General features: G+C 46.4%; 1 long non-coding RNA gene and 1 pseudogene across 1 annotated transcript in view; both read right to left on the reverse strand.

The window, feature by feature from the left end:
- The window catches only part of LOC124651556, a 10,354-nt gene extending 6,599 nt beyond the window's left edge, over positions 1–3,755 (reverse strand). Inside the window, exon 1 of the long non-coding RNA XR_006987444.1 lies at positions 3,699–3,755. This is a non-coding gene — a long non-coding RNA (uncharacterized LOC124651556). The remainder of the gene's footprint in view (positions 1–3,698) is intronic.
- Positions 3,756–9,316: 5,561 nt separating this feature from the next.
- Positions 9,317–10,429, reverse strand: LOC124651053 (annotated as a pseudogene).
- Positions 10,430–15,411: the final 4,982 nt, after the last annotated feature.

The following is a 15,411-nucleotide window of genomic DNA, read 5'->3' on the forward strand; positions in this document are numbered from 1 at the left end:
TCCCTGTTGTGACAAAATAGTCAAGAGGAAAGCGTCACATTCTTATAAGTGATGAGTTCACAAATATAGCTATATTTACCTTTCTGCAAAAGAAGTTGAAATTAAGATGGTTTGGTGGTAAGCAAACAGATGATTACTTGCCCTCATGTAGGTGAGATGTAACTGAGCAAACAACCTGCAAGAATCAGGCAAACTATAATAAAAATGGGCATGTGTCATTACTATCTAAGTCTAGAGAATAATATAACTGCCCTGTGTAGCAGCCACAATTGCCTTCTGTAAATCAGTCACAATGACATCGAATCCAAACTAAGTTCTATGGAACAAACCTGGATATTGTTTATGAGGGACTGTGGATCCTTATCCTCAAAAGATCTGCCAAGTTGCACTATACTTGGATCATCTTTCTAAATGTCATCTTCAATCTCAATAGATTTAAGAAATTCAGTAAAGCAATAACATAACTCCAGGAATTATTTTTTCAAATAATGAGGATCCAAATTTCAGACAGATTCTTTGAAGCCAACTCTGCTTTGAAACCTTCCATATTTGTTCTTTCCTCACCATGAGAGCGCTCCATGACCCTTAAATTTGTGGTTACTAAAATGCTATCTGATTGACACAAATTTTGGCCCTCCATAATATGTACGGAACTGATAACTGTAGCTTGAGGTGTCCCGCTAATATCAGTGCATCCTAAGATTCATAAATATGAAGCTCGTATGAGAAAAGGACGGGAGCACAGGAAATCCTGAACTGTCCTTCTACCATCCAAATAATTCCACGTTTTTATGTTACCTAAAGTGACATTTAGGCATAATTTTCCTATATATTACTAACAATCCAGAACTTCTACCATGTTAGCACTATTGCTTACAACACTCACATATGGCTTCATTTTCTTATCTTCCCCATATAGATAATTAACATTGTATCTCAGTTTTTTAAGACATTATTAGGTGTTTTTGCCAACTAATAGTGCAAGGACATCATAGCCCACTTACATGAAAATGTACAACTCAGTTTGAATCATCTATGGATTTTATCCTTCAAAGAGACCGTGGAATTTCTCTCCAATGTCTAATGTATCTTCTATAGTAATTCTCAGCCATGCCATAGCTTTCACAAATAATATTTTCCGTAGAGAAATATATATGATGACTTGGATTTACCAAATCTGCGTGGAAACTAAAGTGTGAAAGAAAAACAACAACAATCTCACCTAACAAAAGTTAGCAGCAGCAAACCTGTACTGCAAAACTATAACCAATAACATGCGAAATACCAACGGCTGAACGGTTCAAAAGTAGACACACCTGGAAAATAAAAAAAGATTGTTCTCCATTGAACAATGAATACCTGGGGATCATTGAATATCCAAGTCTGGTAACTTCCCCTCCCACACCTCAGCTTGTTGATGGCACTACTAATTACTGATATATCATTTTCTTTTGTCTTCTAATTGTTTCGATGAGAAAGTGTGGGCCAATAAGTAAGAAAAGTTCCAAGAAAACCAAAATTTGTAATGCAGAGAAAGTTCCATATTTTCCAGATGAATCGAAGCTCCATAACATTTTCATGTCGCTTAGGCTGCTGAGATCACCAAGAGCCCCACTCTTCCATGGAAACATAATTATGGCCTAACACAAAGAACTTAGAAATAGTTAAACTGAAAACTGGAGCAGTGACCTTAAAGAAAAATCTGAAGAAGAAAAGTACATAATGCAATCCACGGAGCAGCGTGATGCAACATTGAGAGCCGCAGAGATCGAAAGAAAAATGCAAAGCAGAACAACTCTGGACGAAAAAAGGGGAGGGCGGCGGCAAACAGCAAGGTCGATCACTCCGACGCCAAGCCGCCCCAGCGCGGGAAAAAGGAGAGGAGGATGCGGTGGCCGCCGACGGCCACTCTGGCGCTGGCCTGTCCTGGCCAGGTCGAACGCCCCGGCACCCAGCGGCACCACGGTCCCAGCGAACGAAGAAGAGCAGACGGCAGAGGAACGCGGAGGCCGCTGGACTCTTCCCGGCCAGATCGATCGACCCGACACCGAGCCGTCCCAGCGTGGGACGAATCAGAAGGGGACGTGGTGGGTGCCGGCAGCCACCAACCGCGGTGCCGCGAGGCCTGCTCCGTGACGCGTGCTCCGGCCGTCGGGCATATACCAGAATCTGCTCCGCCCTTGTTCCCCTACATGGCACTGATGGAGACCTAGAGATCCTCCGCACCGGTCCACTGCAGTCAGCACACCGGTGGAGATCTCCAGCTCCTCCGCGCAGCACAAGAGGATCAGCGGTAGACATCGTCCTTCCTCACCCACGCCGCTCCGGGGCACCACGGCTACATCCCAGAGCACCCCGTCGATTGGGGCCTGGTATTACGATGCGAAGCAGCCGGGGTCGATCTCGACCATGAGCCCGATACGGCTGCAGTTGGAGCAGATGCCTTCCTCTACGTGGTCCTCCATCGGAAAATTGACCCAATCTGTCGGTGCTGTTGCAGCGAGACCTGGGCGGCACGTCCACCTATGCCTAGGATGAGCCGCCGATGGAGGTCGTCGGCGCACCGGCCAGAGAGGAAGAGAGAGGCGTCGGCGGCCAGAGAGGAATAGGAAGACGCCGGCCCTACGAAGTACGAATGATCTGGGCGGCGACAGTGGAAAGGAAGAGAGCAGATGAGGGGAGATGTGAGGTGGGGACAAAACGACCGCTTAAATCATGGGTTCCGCTTTGACCAACCGCACATGGCAATAGGTAGCACTTCTAGAGAAACGAAAATGCTACGCCCATACAGAAAACAACCACCGCGAGAGTAACACCGCGGGAATCAACCATACACAAATTGCAAGAGAGCACCCAAACTGTACACTGAGAACTACTACGGAAATTACACACAAAAGAGTATACGTGTCAGCACAGCAGTAACTCACAAATGGGGCTCAAAATTCTTACAAAAGATGTTTGTTCCCAAATAGTATAGTAGTTATTCAGTCATACATGGTTTGCAGAAATCCCCATGAGGTGAAAGGCCGAGCTTTTTCGGATCTTGATTGACACCTATCAGTTACATGCCCTATTTGTGCATAGTTTTGAATGCTCCAATCCACCACAAATATAAATTTGCAGGGGCCTAACCCTCTGAAAAACTGAAATAGAAAATGCGTATAAAGGGGCAGAAAACGGATTGTACACCCATCTAAGATGAGATGCAGTGGGATTGCACATTTGGGGTGGGAGGTCCGACCCACGACTTGTGTACTTCTTGTGCCAACCAGGTGTATGTTAGGAAGCGGCCAATGCTAAAGTGGCGGGCACAGACGCCATTGCTCTGCTCGTTGGTGAGCGGAAAAAGAGCGAGCACGGCGAAGTGGATGTACCGGCCAAACAGGCGCCCCCAAATCTCAAAGACACCATCGAATCTTAATCCGCCGCGACGCGCCCTCTGAACAGATGCAAACCAGGCCCAATCCCCAAGCGCCAATGCCCAGCATGCCCACACGCGACCGAGAACAGCAAAGCGGCTGCGCCGACCAAAGAGGCGCCACCAAAATGCGCCCCCAAATCATCGGATCTCAATCCACAGCGACGCGCCCCGAACAAACGCCAATTGGGCCCAATCCCCAAGCGCCGGCCTCGCACACTCCCATCACAAATCTAGACACAGACGCGAAAAATCAAAGAAGAAAGAAGGGGAAACGAACCAATGAGGAGAAGCAGGCGCGACGAGGAAGACATGCGGCCGCAGCGGCGCCGCCAAGGAACCACACGCACCGCAGATGCACCGAGAAAGAAGACGAACAGGACACCGGGGGAAGAGAACCACCACCGCAGCAAAGAAGTAGAGGAAGGACGAACCCACAGTCAAAACAAACCCCGAACCGACCCAGGACTCCTTTGCCTCGAAGACACGTCGAGTAGAGGAAGACCCCAGACACCGCGCCGCAACGACACACAGACACGAGACGAAAAAACGCAGACCGGCATGCGAGACTGATACGTCTCCGACGTATCGATAATTTCTTATGTTCTATGTCATATTATTGATGATACCTACATGTTTTATGCACACTTTATGTCATATTCGTGCATTTTCTGGAACTAACCTATTAACAAGATGCCGAAGTGCCGCTCCTGTTTTCTGCTGTTTTTGGTTTCGGAAATCCTAGTAACGAAATATTCTCGGAATTGGACGAAATCAAGACCCAGGGGTCTATTTCGCCACGAACCTTCCAGAAGACCGAAGAGCATACGAAGTGGGGCCACGAGGTGGCCAAACCACATGGCGGCGCGGCCAAGGGGGTCCCGCGCCGCCCTGTGGTGTGGGCCCCTCGTCAGCCCCCCGACGCTGCCCTTCCGCCTACTTAAAGCCTCCGTCGCGAAACCCCGAGGCGAAAAACCACGATACGGAAAACCCTACGAGACGCCGCCGCCGATCCCATCTCTGGGGGATTCTCGGAGATCTCCTCCGCACCCCGCCGGAGAGGGATTCATCTCCCGGAGGACTCTACACCGCCATGGTCGCCTCCGGAGTGATGAGTGAGTAGTTCACCCCTCGGACTATGGGTCCATAGCAGTAGCTAGATGGTTGTCTTCTCCTCATTGTGCTTCATTGTTGGATCTTGTGAGCTGCCTAACATGATCAAGATCATCTATCCGTAATACTCTATGTTGTGTTTGTCGGGATCCGATGGATAGAGAATATCATGTTATGTTAATTATCAAGTTATTACATATGTGTTGTTTATGATCTTGCATGCTCTCCGTTACTAGTAGAGGCTCTGGCCAAGTTTTTGCTTTTAACTCCAAGAGGGAGTATTTATGCTCGATAGTGGGTTCATGCCTGCATTGACACCTGGGACATTGACAGAAAGTTCTAAGGTTGTGTTGTGCTGTTGCCACTAGGGATAAAACATTGGCGCTATGTCCAAGGATGTAGTTGTTGATTACATTACGCACCATACTTAATGCAATTGTCTGTTGCTTTGCAACTTAATACTGGAAGGGGTTCGGACGATAACCTGAAGGTGGACTTTTTAGGCATAGATGCAGTTGGATGGCGGTCTATGTACTTTGTCGTAATGCCCAATTAAATCTCACTATACTTATCATGTCATGTATGTGCATTGTTATGCCCTCTCTATTTGTCAATTGCCCGACTGTAATTTGTTCACCCAACATGCTTTTATCTTATGGGAGAGACACCTCTAGTGAACTGTGGACCCCGGTCCATTCTTTAATACTGAAATACAAATCTGCTGCAATACTTGTTCTACTGTTTTCTCTGCAAACAATCATCTTCCACACAATACGGTTAATCCTTTGTTACAGCAAGCCGGTGAGATTGACAACCTCACTGTTTCGTTGGGGCAAAGTACTTTGGTTGTGTTGTGCAGGTTTCACGTTGGCGCCGGAATCCCTGGTGTTGCGCCGCACTACATCCCGCCGCCATCAACCTTCAACGTGCTTCTTGGCTCCTCCTGGTTCGATAAACCTTGGTTTCTTTCTGAGGGAAAACTTGCTGCTGTGCGCATCATACCTTCCTCTTGGGGTTGCCCAACGAACGTGTGAAATACACGCCATCAGAGACCCAGCAAGTGGGACCGACGACAATGACCTGCCGATCGATCAGAGGAGTCCGGGATACTGGGAGCTTAGAGCTCTTTAGAGATACGCCGACTGATTAAGGCAGACTGTTCTTTCTTTCTTGGTCGTCGCTTGCGCGTGCAGTGTATCCAATTATCCATCAAGGGATCAAACTAACAAACAAACCATCTTTAACTGCCGCGCGTGCGGTGTATCTATCAAGGGATCAAACTAACAAAGAAGAACGCGTTGGATTACCTCCATAGCACTGCTTGCTTCGTTCGCTAGGTCGATTGCCTCCTTTTGTTTCACTCACTCAAGTCGATTGATGGATGAAAGCCATCGGGGCGGAATCGTAACTCGCACATGCATCGGTGCCCATCGTTTCGTTTACTAAAATACTAAAAGGAAGGGTGAAAGCGTGAGACCGGTCCGTCGCAAACTTGATTACATCGCCACGAATTGATGCATAAGGTTTTTTTTCTAACCATGGGTATGTGTTAGACATGTGTTGTTAATTAATACTAGGGTCCTGCCAATAGAAAAATGATGTGATGGTCATAAGCAAATCAATTAGATCGTGTCACTAATTTAAATTGCTGCACCTCTCGATGTTAGTCTTCATGCCATCATGGCGCCCAAAAGGCACGCTCTAGGTTGGTCCTCCTCCAGTCAGTTTGACAAAGATTTCAGGAGCTATTAAGCTTTCTCCAACGCTTGCTTGATGCTGCCGACCACATTGAACCCACGTGTTGGCTGCTTGTTGGCTGGGAATTTCTTCTCGCTCACAATTGCCGGCGAGATGTCATCCTCGAGCAGAAGTGAGCTGTCACGATCCTGGATAAATTAAAGAAATCTCGATCGATGAGATGATGCACCATAGTGTACTATGGTTAACATGATGAGTTGATTTATATTTGTTCCTTATGTATATATGTATGCTTGCTTTTGTAAATTTAAATTGTCGAAACAGTCGTGAAAATAAAGGTGGGTAAAGCTGTCTGGGATGTGCACTCGGCAAGCCGACCGGTGTCCTAGATGACGTGCTTGGCCCAGCACACGAACCACCACGAGCATGAGCACCGAGGCTCAACACTAGGACCAATGCTAGCGTGAGCAAGAGGAGGCAGCGAACAGCTTACGACAAGCTAGATGAAGTAGCTATCTTCACGGCTAACACACGTTTCAGACGGAGAGTTGTAGCTTCAATTGGCCCGACACTTATGGATTTATCCACAAGCTAGCTGGTTTTCTTTTCGATAAAAGACGCTTTATTAGTTAAAAGTTTAAAAAGTTAAATCCATCCTCTGCATATCTACAGCCGTACAAGTTTAGGAGTCACAACCAAAAAGGTAAAAAGGGTAAACTGTATGTACACCTATTGTGATGGAGGTTCAGTCCAAAGATTACGATGTCATCCATTATGGAAAAAATATTCCTCGCCGTATCCTCCAACCGAGTAGACACCTCCATAAATAGGTCGCGATGCTCCACACGCTATAGAGACGGCCAGGAACGAAGCATACTTGTGCACCGGTTGATGACCTGCATTAGAGAAGAATTTTTATAATTAAAAATATTGTCATTTCTATATAGCCAAATCGACCAAATAATGGCAATCACTCCCACCCTAATAAGTAACTTAAACCTGTGATCCACACCGTTGAGCCAATTGGCGAATATATTCGCAACGCTGCATGGAGAGTATAAGGTAGAACCTATCCGGCTGACTCGACCATATAGATATAGAAAATTAGCATTGGATAAATAAGTGCTTGATAGTCTCATCATGGTGACAAAAAACACAACTTTTACTTCTCTGAAAATTGAGTTTTGCAAGGTTATTCTTGGTAAGAATTACCCCATGACGAAGATAACATGTGCAAACCTTGGTTTTAAGTTTAAAATGGGAGAATTTTACTTCCCGGCCTCTGAACCAACTAGGGATGCACAGCTCAAGATAAATTGCATTAGTACCGGTACATGTTTGGGCCACAAGTATAAATTGAAATCTAAATTTCCGTCTGTGAAGATTTGAATTCAGGTGTTGGGTTTGTACATCCACTCCCCCAACAAGTTAAGCCATGCTCTCACTTCCCAAACAAGCTAGCTGATGGATCAACAGAAGGACAGATGAAGATGGTGTTAGTGAAACATGAATGTTGGATCGATAATGTGGGCAACAACATTGGACAAATTTGTTTTGGATAATACTCCTCAAGTAATGAGTCTGGAGTTTCTAGGTGAAAACCTAAAAGCCATCGCTTTTTGGAAAACCTTTTATTATTTCGGTACTCTCTTGGGTGGTGGTTGGTGTGTTGCTACTCCGAGTGACCAATCACCAAGTCAGGGCCTTATCTATTTAATTTTCTTTTTTTCTATTTTTGGATGTGTGCATCTTAGAAGTATTTCGGGCATTTTATTGGTACATAGGCTGGATGTAATTGATACTGTCATGATATTAATATATTTTCTTTGCCAAATAAAATGGAGGCTATTTGTAGTGTTGATCCACTAGCACATCGCCGGTGCTGACCTTTTAGCTAGTTTTTTTTGTGGAAATGTGTTTGACATGTTCCATTGTCAAGTTGAGTATAGGCCGTCGCAGCGTTGCTTTCACGCGGCTGATCATGTTGTTTTATCCATAGTTCATACGATCAGCTTGAAGAAGTTGGCATCGAGATGATGATGAGAGGGGTAAGAGGTCGTCCATATGAAATTTTCTAATATACTCAGAGGGAGTACTTATTACATGATTACAGAGGACTTGTTGGTGGCTAGTTAGGCCATACAAGAAAATGTAACGATCGACATGTTAACGTGAGTTCGTGAGTTTGTTCCCACTTCCCAGGAAAGTTCAGGGGCCTGGCTGAATTATGTCTTATTCTATCCGGTATTTTATGCGCTTAGAGAGATGAAGTTGTTATCACGACAAAATTGTGTTACATATGTTGCATGCGCGGACAGAGGAAATGCAACGATCGAAACGTCATACCGTTAGCAGTAAACAGCTGCAGTCGAATCAAACCGTGTTATCCTTCCTTTCATCGTTCAAGTAGTAGAACAATGGTAAAAGTCGTACGAGCGCGCCTAGCATATTTGACCGAACCGATCAAGGGCTTTTCTACTTGTGAGATAGCTAGAAATTTGCTTCCAGGGGCGTAAAACTTTTCTTTTATGACAATTGGAAATTGTTTCAGTCATTTGTATTGATGTCTTTTTTGTTTTGAAATAAGCAAAAAGACTTTCCATTTGCATTGATGAAGAAATCTTGAGTTTAAAGAGGTTTCCAACAAGATGATCTAGGCCAAATACTAGATCCAAGAAATTGATTTGATTGTGTTTTGAAACAAGCGAAAATATTCAATAAAATAAAAAATATTAATGATAACACTCCACAAGTGATAGGTGTCGTTATCGGTTGTTGTACGGTTTTACACAACGTTTAAATATTCAATAGAGTACTCCCTTCTGTTTTAAATACTTATTGCAGATTTAAATATAGGGTATAACCTGTGTAAATTTACTGAACCTGCTATAAATATTTAGAAACGGGTGGAGTACAATCATTTAATAGTGTTATAGATATATTTTCATTAAAATATCCTTGTAATAAAACAAGGTAGAAATATTTACATTTAGCTTTTGCGGGAAGGGATAATGAATACTTTACAATTAGAACAAACCAAAAAATGATTTATACAAGCATGCAGGACGAACTGTAAAACAAAAACAACTAATAGTACTTCATGTTCACCCTGCGACAGTTCTTTCTAATCTCTCCATCTCTTCCCGTCAATGGACTTATATTTCCCATTTTGATCATGGAGGCTGCAAAGTTTCTGAAGAATTCCTTCTGGTTATCGGAGAACCTGCGAACAATCGGCGCAGTAGTTAACGCCGCGAAGGGGTCAGACAGCATAACCTGATCGAGACAAGAGCGGGGCACGCCCACGCAGGAGGTTGCCGTAGTACTTGTTGTCAAACACGTCCGGAGTGACCGCATCAAGGTTCACCAGCGTCCCCTCATCCTGTCTGGCTGTGCAGTTCCGCTGTGTGAATTGACACTGCGTCCGCCCAAAGGTGTGCGCTCCCTGAAGGGCAACAAGGTCAATGTCATTGAGACCCATGTTCTTGAATTTCTTTTGAAGGATATCCAGAGGGTCGAAAGGGCTCGGTAGATCGTCGGCGCTCTCGATGTTGGTCTCGTGCCGTCGCGGCGCCCGAGGGGAACGCTCCATGATGGCCCTCCGGCCAGTTCGACAGAGATTTCAGCGGCTAGGGTGAGGATGTCGGCACATGAGACGATGCCGGGGCAAGCTTTCTCCAATGAGCGCTTGATGTTATCGACCACATTGAATCCACGTGCTGACTTGTAATTCCCAGGAGCTTTCTTCTCGCTCACTATCCTCGAGGAGACGTCGTCATCGAGCAGAAGCGATCCATCACAACCCTGGATAAATTAAAGTAGTCTAGATTGATGAGATAATGAATCGCGGTGTACTATTGATCAATGCGATCAGTTATGCATAGTTTTGTAAACTCACGTTGGCAAAGCAGTCGTGGAAGTGAAGGCGGATGAGGCTGGCCGGGATGCGCGCATCAGCGACACGGGCATCTTGGATGACGCGCCGGACAATGTCTCGTGTACTAGGGCATGAGCTGTCGTAGAACGAAGAGCTTAACCCGGCATGGTAACCACCATAAGCGTGGCCGCCGTGGCTCAGCACTAGGACTAGTGCAGCTACCGTGAGCAAGAGGCTGCAACGAGCAGCCGGCGACAAGCAAGATATAACGGCCATGTGCACTTGAACGTTGGTAAGTTTGGATATGGTGACAAGCAAGCTAGCTATCTGCAAGATGGAAAGATCGCAGAGAGATGAATATGGTGTGAGAAAATGGGGGATGATATGGAGGCTATTTGTAGCACAGCGCTGTTGACGTTTTGCTAGGTAGGATTTTGTGGAAGCGTGTTTTGACATTTTCCGCATGTCTGCCGTTCGTCAACTTGAGTATTGGCCGCCGCAGTATTGCTTTTCCTGCACGCGGCTCTACCTGTTATTTTATCCGTATTTTATTTTTTACATATGATTAGAAGATGATGGGAAGAGGTCGTCTAGACAAAATCCCGTTATATATGTTGCGCACGCGCGGCCGTACAAGGAAATATGTCGGCGACTGATTAACCTCAGGCTGTTACCGGGAAACAGGATCGGGTCAGCTACGGCCGCATCTCTGTCGTGGATCGAGAAATTAAGTCCAAAAGAATTAATGACATAAAAAAAATAAAGGGTACATCTAAATCTTAGGCGACTTAATCTCAGTCATGTGACGTCATCAAGTCTCGGTTAGGACATAGTTGCAACTCATAGGCCATTATGAATCTTGAGTCCAGCGATGCGGATATTTCTTCTCAGTTGCAACCCATTTGTAATTATAAAAATCTTAGTTGCAACTCACTTGCAACTGCCATATCAGCACGAATCACGAGACAAAACCAATGACTAAGGACTCGATTGAGACATAATAAAAATCAGGCGTCTCATTTGTAGCAAATCCGATAAAAACAAATTCGAGAATACACCCTGGGAGGTGTATTGATCACATAGAAGAAGGGGCCAGAAAGCTCACACCACTTAGTACATTTTGTTAACAAGGGTGACAGCTCCTAGAGCGAATCATAATCTCCATCCCTCCACGAAAAAGGAAAAGACTCATGAAAACCGAAGGTCTCCGAGCGGAAAAGCCAACCTAGACGCCAACTATGGAACTCATCCTTGATCCTACCCCTAATAACTCGAGCCTCGGCGCAGCGCCATTGCACACCACATCATTATGATTCCTCCGGATGCACCGGAAGATTAGAATAATCGTCGTCCAAAGGTCCCTCCTACCCCTCGGAGGACAGGTCAAGGAGGAGCACCACTGAAGGAGCTCGGTGTCGACTGACGGCATCCTCTCCATCTTACCCCACCTTGCCAAGGCCCAAGCCCAAATCTCACGGGCGACCACACAACCGAGCAAAAGGTGTTGGATGGACTCGAGCCCTCGGCGCACAAGGGCAGGCTGCTGGGTAGGGTAGGCCGCGGCGCTGTAACCTATCCGCCATCTAGCACCTGTTCCGAGAAGCTTTAGGATGCTCGTGACCGCTAGATCTGTGAGGCTACCGGCGCTACATTGGTCCCGGCGAAGAAGGCGCCATAGGCTGAGTTTGCGGAGTAAGTGTCGTCAGCCGTCCACCGCCAAAGGAAAGAATCCTCCCGCTCCGGCGAGAGCTGGACGTCGAGATGATGCCCCATAGAAGAAAGAACTTCGGGACTGCGTCAGCTCCCAAGTTAGGGCCGCAGTATCGCAACCACTCCCCATCGAGACCCTCCTTGACGGAGTGAGAGTTGGCGCATCGCTTACCAACCAAGGCCACCAAGTTTGGTGGGATGTCCACCACCCGAGCGTCGTACAGCCAACGATTCTTCCAGAACAGGGCTCTCTCCCTGTTGGCCACCGTGACTGTCGCGGCAGACTCAAACAGGGCCCGTGCAAGAGGGGGGCCTTCAGATCAAACTCAACCCACGCCTTTTGTCGGGTCTGTCCTTTGAAGCCAAGCCCACCAACACCGAAGAGCCACATTGAGAAGGCGTACGTAGGTTAGGGTTACCTAGGCCACCACACCGTTTCGGAGAGGTCACATTGTCCCATGTCACCAAAGAGTGGCCTCCACTGACGTCTGCACTACCTTTCCACATGAAGCCGAGGAAAACCTTCGAGAGAGCTGGTAGGGTCTTAGGAGGGACATCCAGCGACATCATGGCATGAATGGGGATAAGGATGAGCATGGTCCGCACAAGGATCGTCCTACCCCCATGGTTCATCAAGCAGGCGCTCCACTGAGGCGGTCGCTTGGTTGCACTCTCGACCACGGGCTGAAGCTGTGCTGCCGTAGGCTTGCGAAGACCAAGCAGCAGACCAAGATACTTGCAAGGCCATCCCGCCACTGCGCACTGAAGAATGGAGCGCGCCAGCTCCACTTGGTCCGGGCTGCAACGGATGGGGTGGACCGAGCACTTGGCCCGGTTAGTGTGGAGCCCGAAGCATCACCAAAGTCCTCCACTACCGCTCACGACGCAGGCGGAGGCGGAGGCAAATCCTATTCATCACCCGCGGGTAATGGTTACAAACCATCTCCGGCGTGGTTTCACATGTGGGGAGAGTTTGGGCCGCGGCCCATCAACAGGCAGGGAGCCTGTAGGCTTCGGTTTTCTGGTTTTTCTTGGGTTTCGGTTTTCTTTCGGTTTTTCTTTGATTTTTTTATTTTTATTTTCCTTTTTTTGTTTTTTCTTTTTTAACAAACTTTAAAGTGGAGCAAAATTTAAAGTTAAGCAAATTTCAAATTCCAACAAATTTGAAAGTAAGCAAATTTTTAATCTTAGCAAATTTCAAATCTAAGCAAATTTTTGAATCTGGGCAAATTTGAAATCTAAGCAAATTTTCGAATCTGGAAAATTTTGAAATAACCAAACTAATGGGCCAGGCCCATTAACGGTCTCCCCTTAGCGATGGTTATGGTTAGCTCCGCTCGAGGCGGATGTCCGCTCGTCCGCTTCGTCCGTGCCGCTAAAAAGGCCCAAACGCTAGGCCACATAAGCAAGGCGGCCTCACGGACTGTGTCTATTTGTCCCGCCAGGCCGTCCATCCCGCTAAGAAAAAAAAGGCTATCGCTCGTACCTCGTAGCAAACGAAGCAGAGTAGATAGGGCACGCCGCCACGCTGGTCGCCGCCGTCGGGTCGTCGCCTTGCTCGTCTCTGCCTAGCACGTGAACGTCTGCACCTAGCTCGCCGCCTCCCAGCACACCGCGTTTCCTTTCCTTCTGCGCCCCCGGCTCCCTTGCCGTCGCCGCCTCTGGAGAGATGGGGTGGCGGTGGGGGAGGGCAAGAATCCGGCGGAGGAGGGAACGAATCTAGTAGACAAGAAGGTGCAAAAGAATCCTTTAGAGCAAGAGGATAGGAATCCGGCGGGACATGTAGCAACCCTTCTTTGATCCTTCTCTTCCCCATCTCTCCAGAGATTAGGCAGACGATGCTGTTGTATTTTTTTGTTCTGCTGAATTTAGAAACTGTCATGTGTGCTTGGGTGCAACCTTGCAGTTGAAGAAATTGTGGAAGCGATTCAGCTAGCCTCTCTATGATACTAACTAACCATGTACTGTAAGAGAGTGTGAGGAATAACCAGTACTAAGTTTCTTACTTAGCATTTGCTGCATTTATTTTTGACAGACAGAGTAATACAGAAACAGGGCAGTACAGCTGGTTACTGGGTGAACCTCTATGTATACAGCGTAAATGGATTGATATTGTTTTACTTAATTCATGTTGTTTCCTGATGAATAGAAGTAGAGTTCAGATCGGAATGTCTCTATCACGCAGCTTGTTTTTATAAAATCTAAAGAAGTTCTAACATAGTGCTATTATGAAAAGCCTGGTGGTATGTCTACTTGATATCCTCTAAAATTAAAATAAATCTAGATTGGTTTATGAAGACAGGATCCATAAAAGATAAAGCATGCTACGTTTTAAGACAACTTAATAACTGAGAGAAGGAAAAACATGCAGCTCACACTATTTGGTCAGATGCAATAGACAGTGTCCTATTGCAATGACAGTACTTCAAATTTCTGATGCCCCAAACAAAAAAGAGACAAAGGGCTTACTGAAAAAGGAGAAGTGAGTTCTGGAACCATACCGGTTACAGATAGCACACATTTAGGATCCTCTACCTATAAGAAGGGGGCATCTTCTATAGTGGTAGAACCATGCAAGTACCCAGTGATGAAGATATTAATTTGCTCAATCCTAGTCCACGTTATAAGCTCAAGTACGTCGACATTTAGTGAACAGGTTATGCAGCTCACAATATTTGGTCAGATATTAATTTCCCATTCTGTATGTAGGACAAAAACAAGGACAAAAGAAATGAACTTGTCCAAGTCAAGAAAGAACAACAGTTGGGTTGTCCTGGCGATACCAAATTTCCTGTTGACACAGAGGAGCCAGCAAGCGAGTGTGGCGGTGCAATGCTCGACAAGGAACAAATCCATATGCTGGCTGTTGCAGAGGAAGAGACTGCCTCGAAAAATCTGCCGTTGAGAAAACATAAGGACAAGAGAAGTGAACTTGTGCAAGTCAAGAAAGAGCAGCAGTTGGGTAGTTCCCACCTGACCCAGTTGCCTTGTTCACGGAGAGGAGCCAGCAAGCGCGGGTGCCGGTGCAATGCTCGACAAGGAACAAATCCATCAGCTCACTATTGCAAAGGAAGACGTGCGAGATGAGACAGCAAGCGAGGGTCTCGGTGCAATGATCGACAAGAAACAAATCCATCAGTTGGCTATTGCAGAGGAAGAGGCTGTCTCGAAAAAGCTGCCGTTGAGGAAAAACAAGGACAAGAGAAGTGAACTTGTGCAAGTCAAGAAAGAGAAGCAGTTGGGTAGTTCCCACAAGACCCAGTTGCCTGTTGCAGCCGAGGAGCCAGCAAGCGAGTGTCTCCGTGCAATGCTCAACAAGCAAAAAATCCATATGATGGATGTTGCGGAGGAAGAGGCTGCCTCGGAAATGATCTGGCATGCCTCCTACTCCATAAGCTTCCGCAAACATCTTCCACACATATACAAGGGCTCAGTTCTCCTCGATGCCGAAGTGAACCGCCTCCTCCTCTATGACATTGATGAAAGTTTCATTGATGAGTATTACCTCAAGGAAGGAGAAATGATCTATCCAGGAGCAACTTTTGGTTGTCCTTGCCACAAGGTTGAGATTGGTGAGCGCATTTTTCAATCTAAA

The sequence above is a fragment of the Lolium rigidum genome, chromosome 5, assembly GCF_022539505.1.
Source record: "Lolium rigidum isolate FL_2022 chromosome 5, APGP_CSIRO_Lrig_0.1, whole genome shotgun sequence".
NCBI lineage: Eukaryota > Viridiplantae > Streptophyta > Magnoliopsida > Poales > Poaceae > Lolium > Lolium rigidum.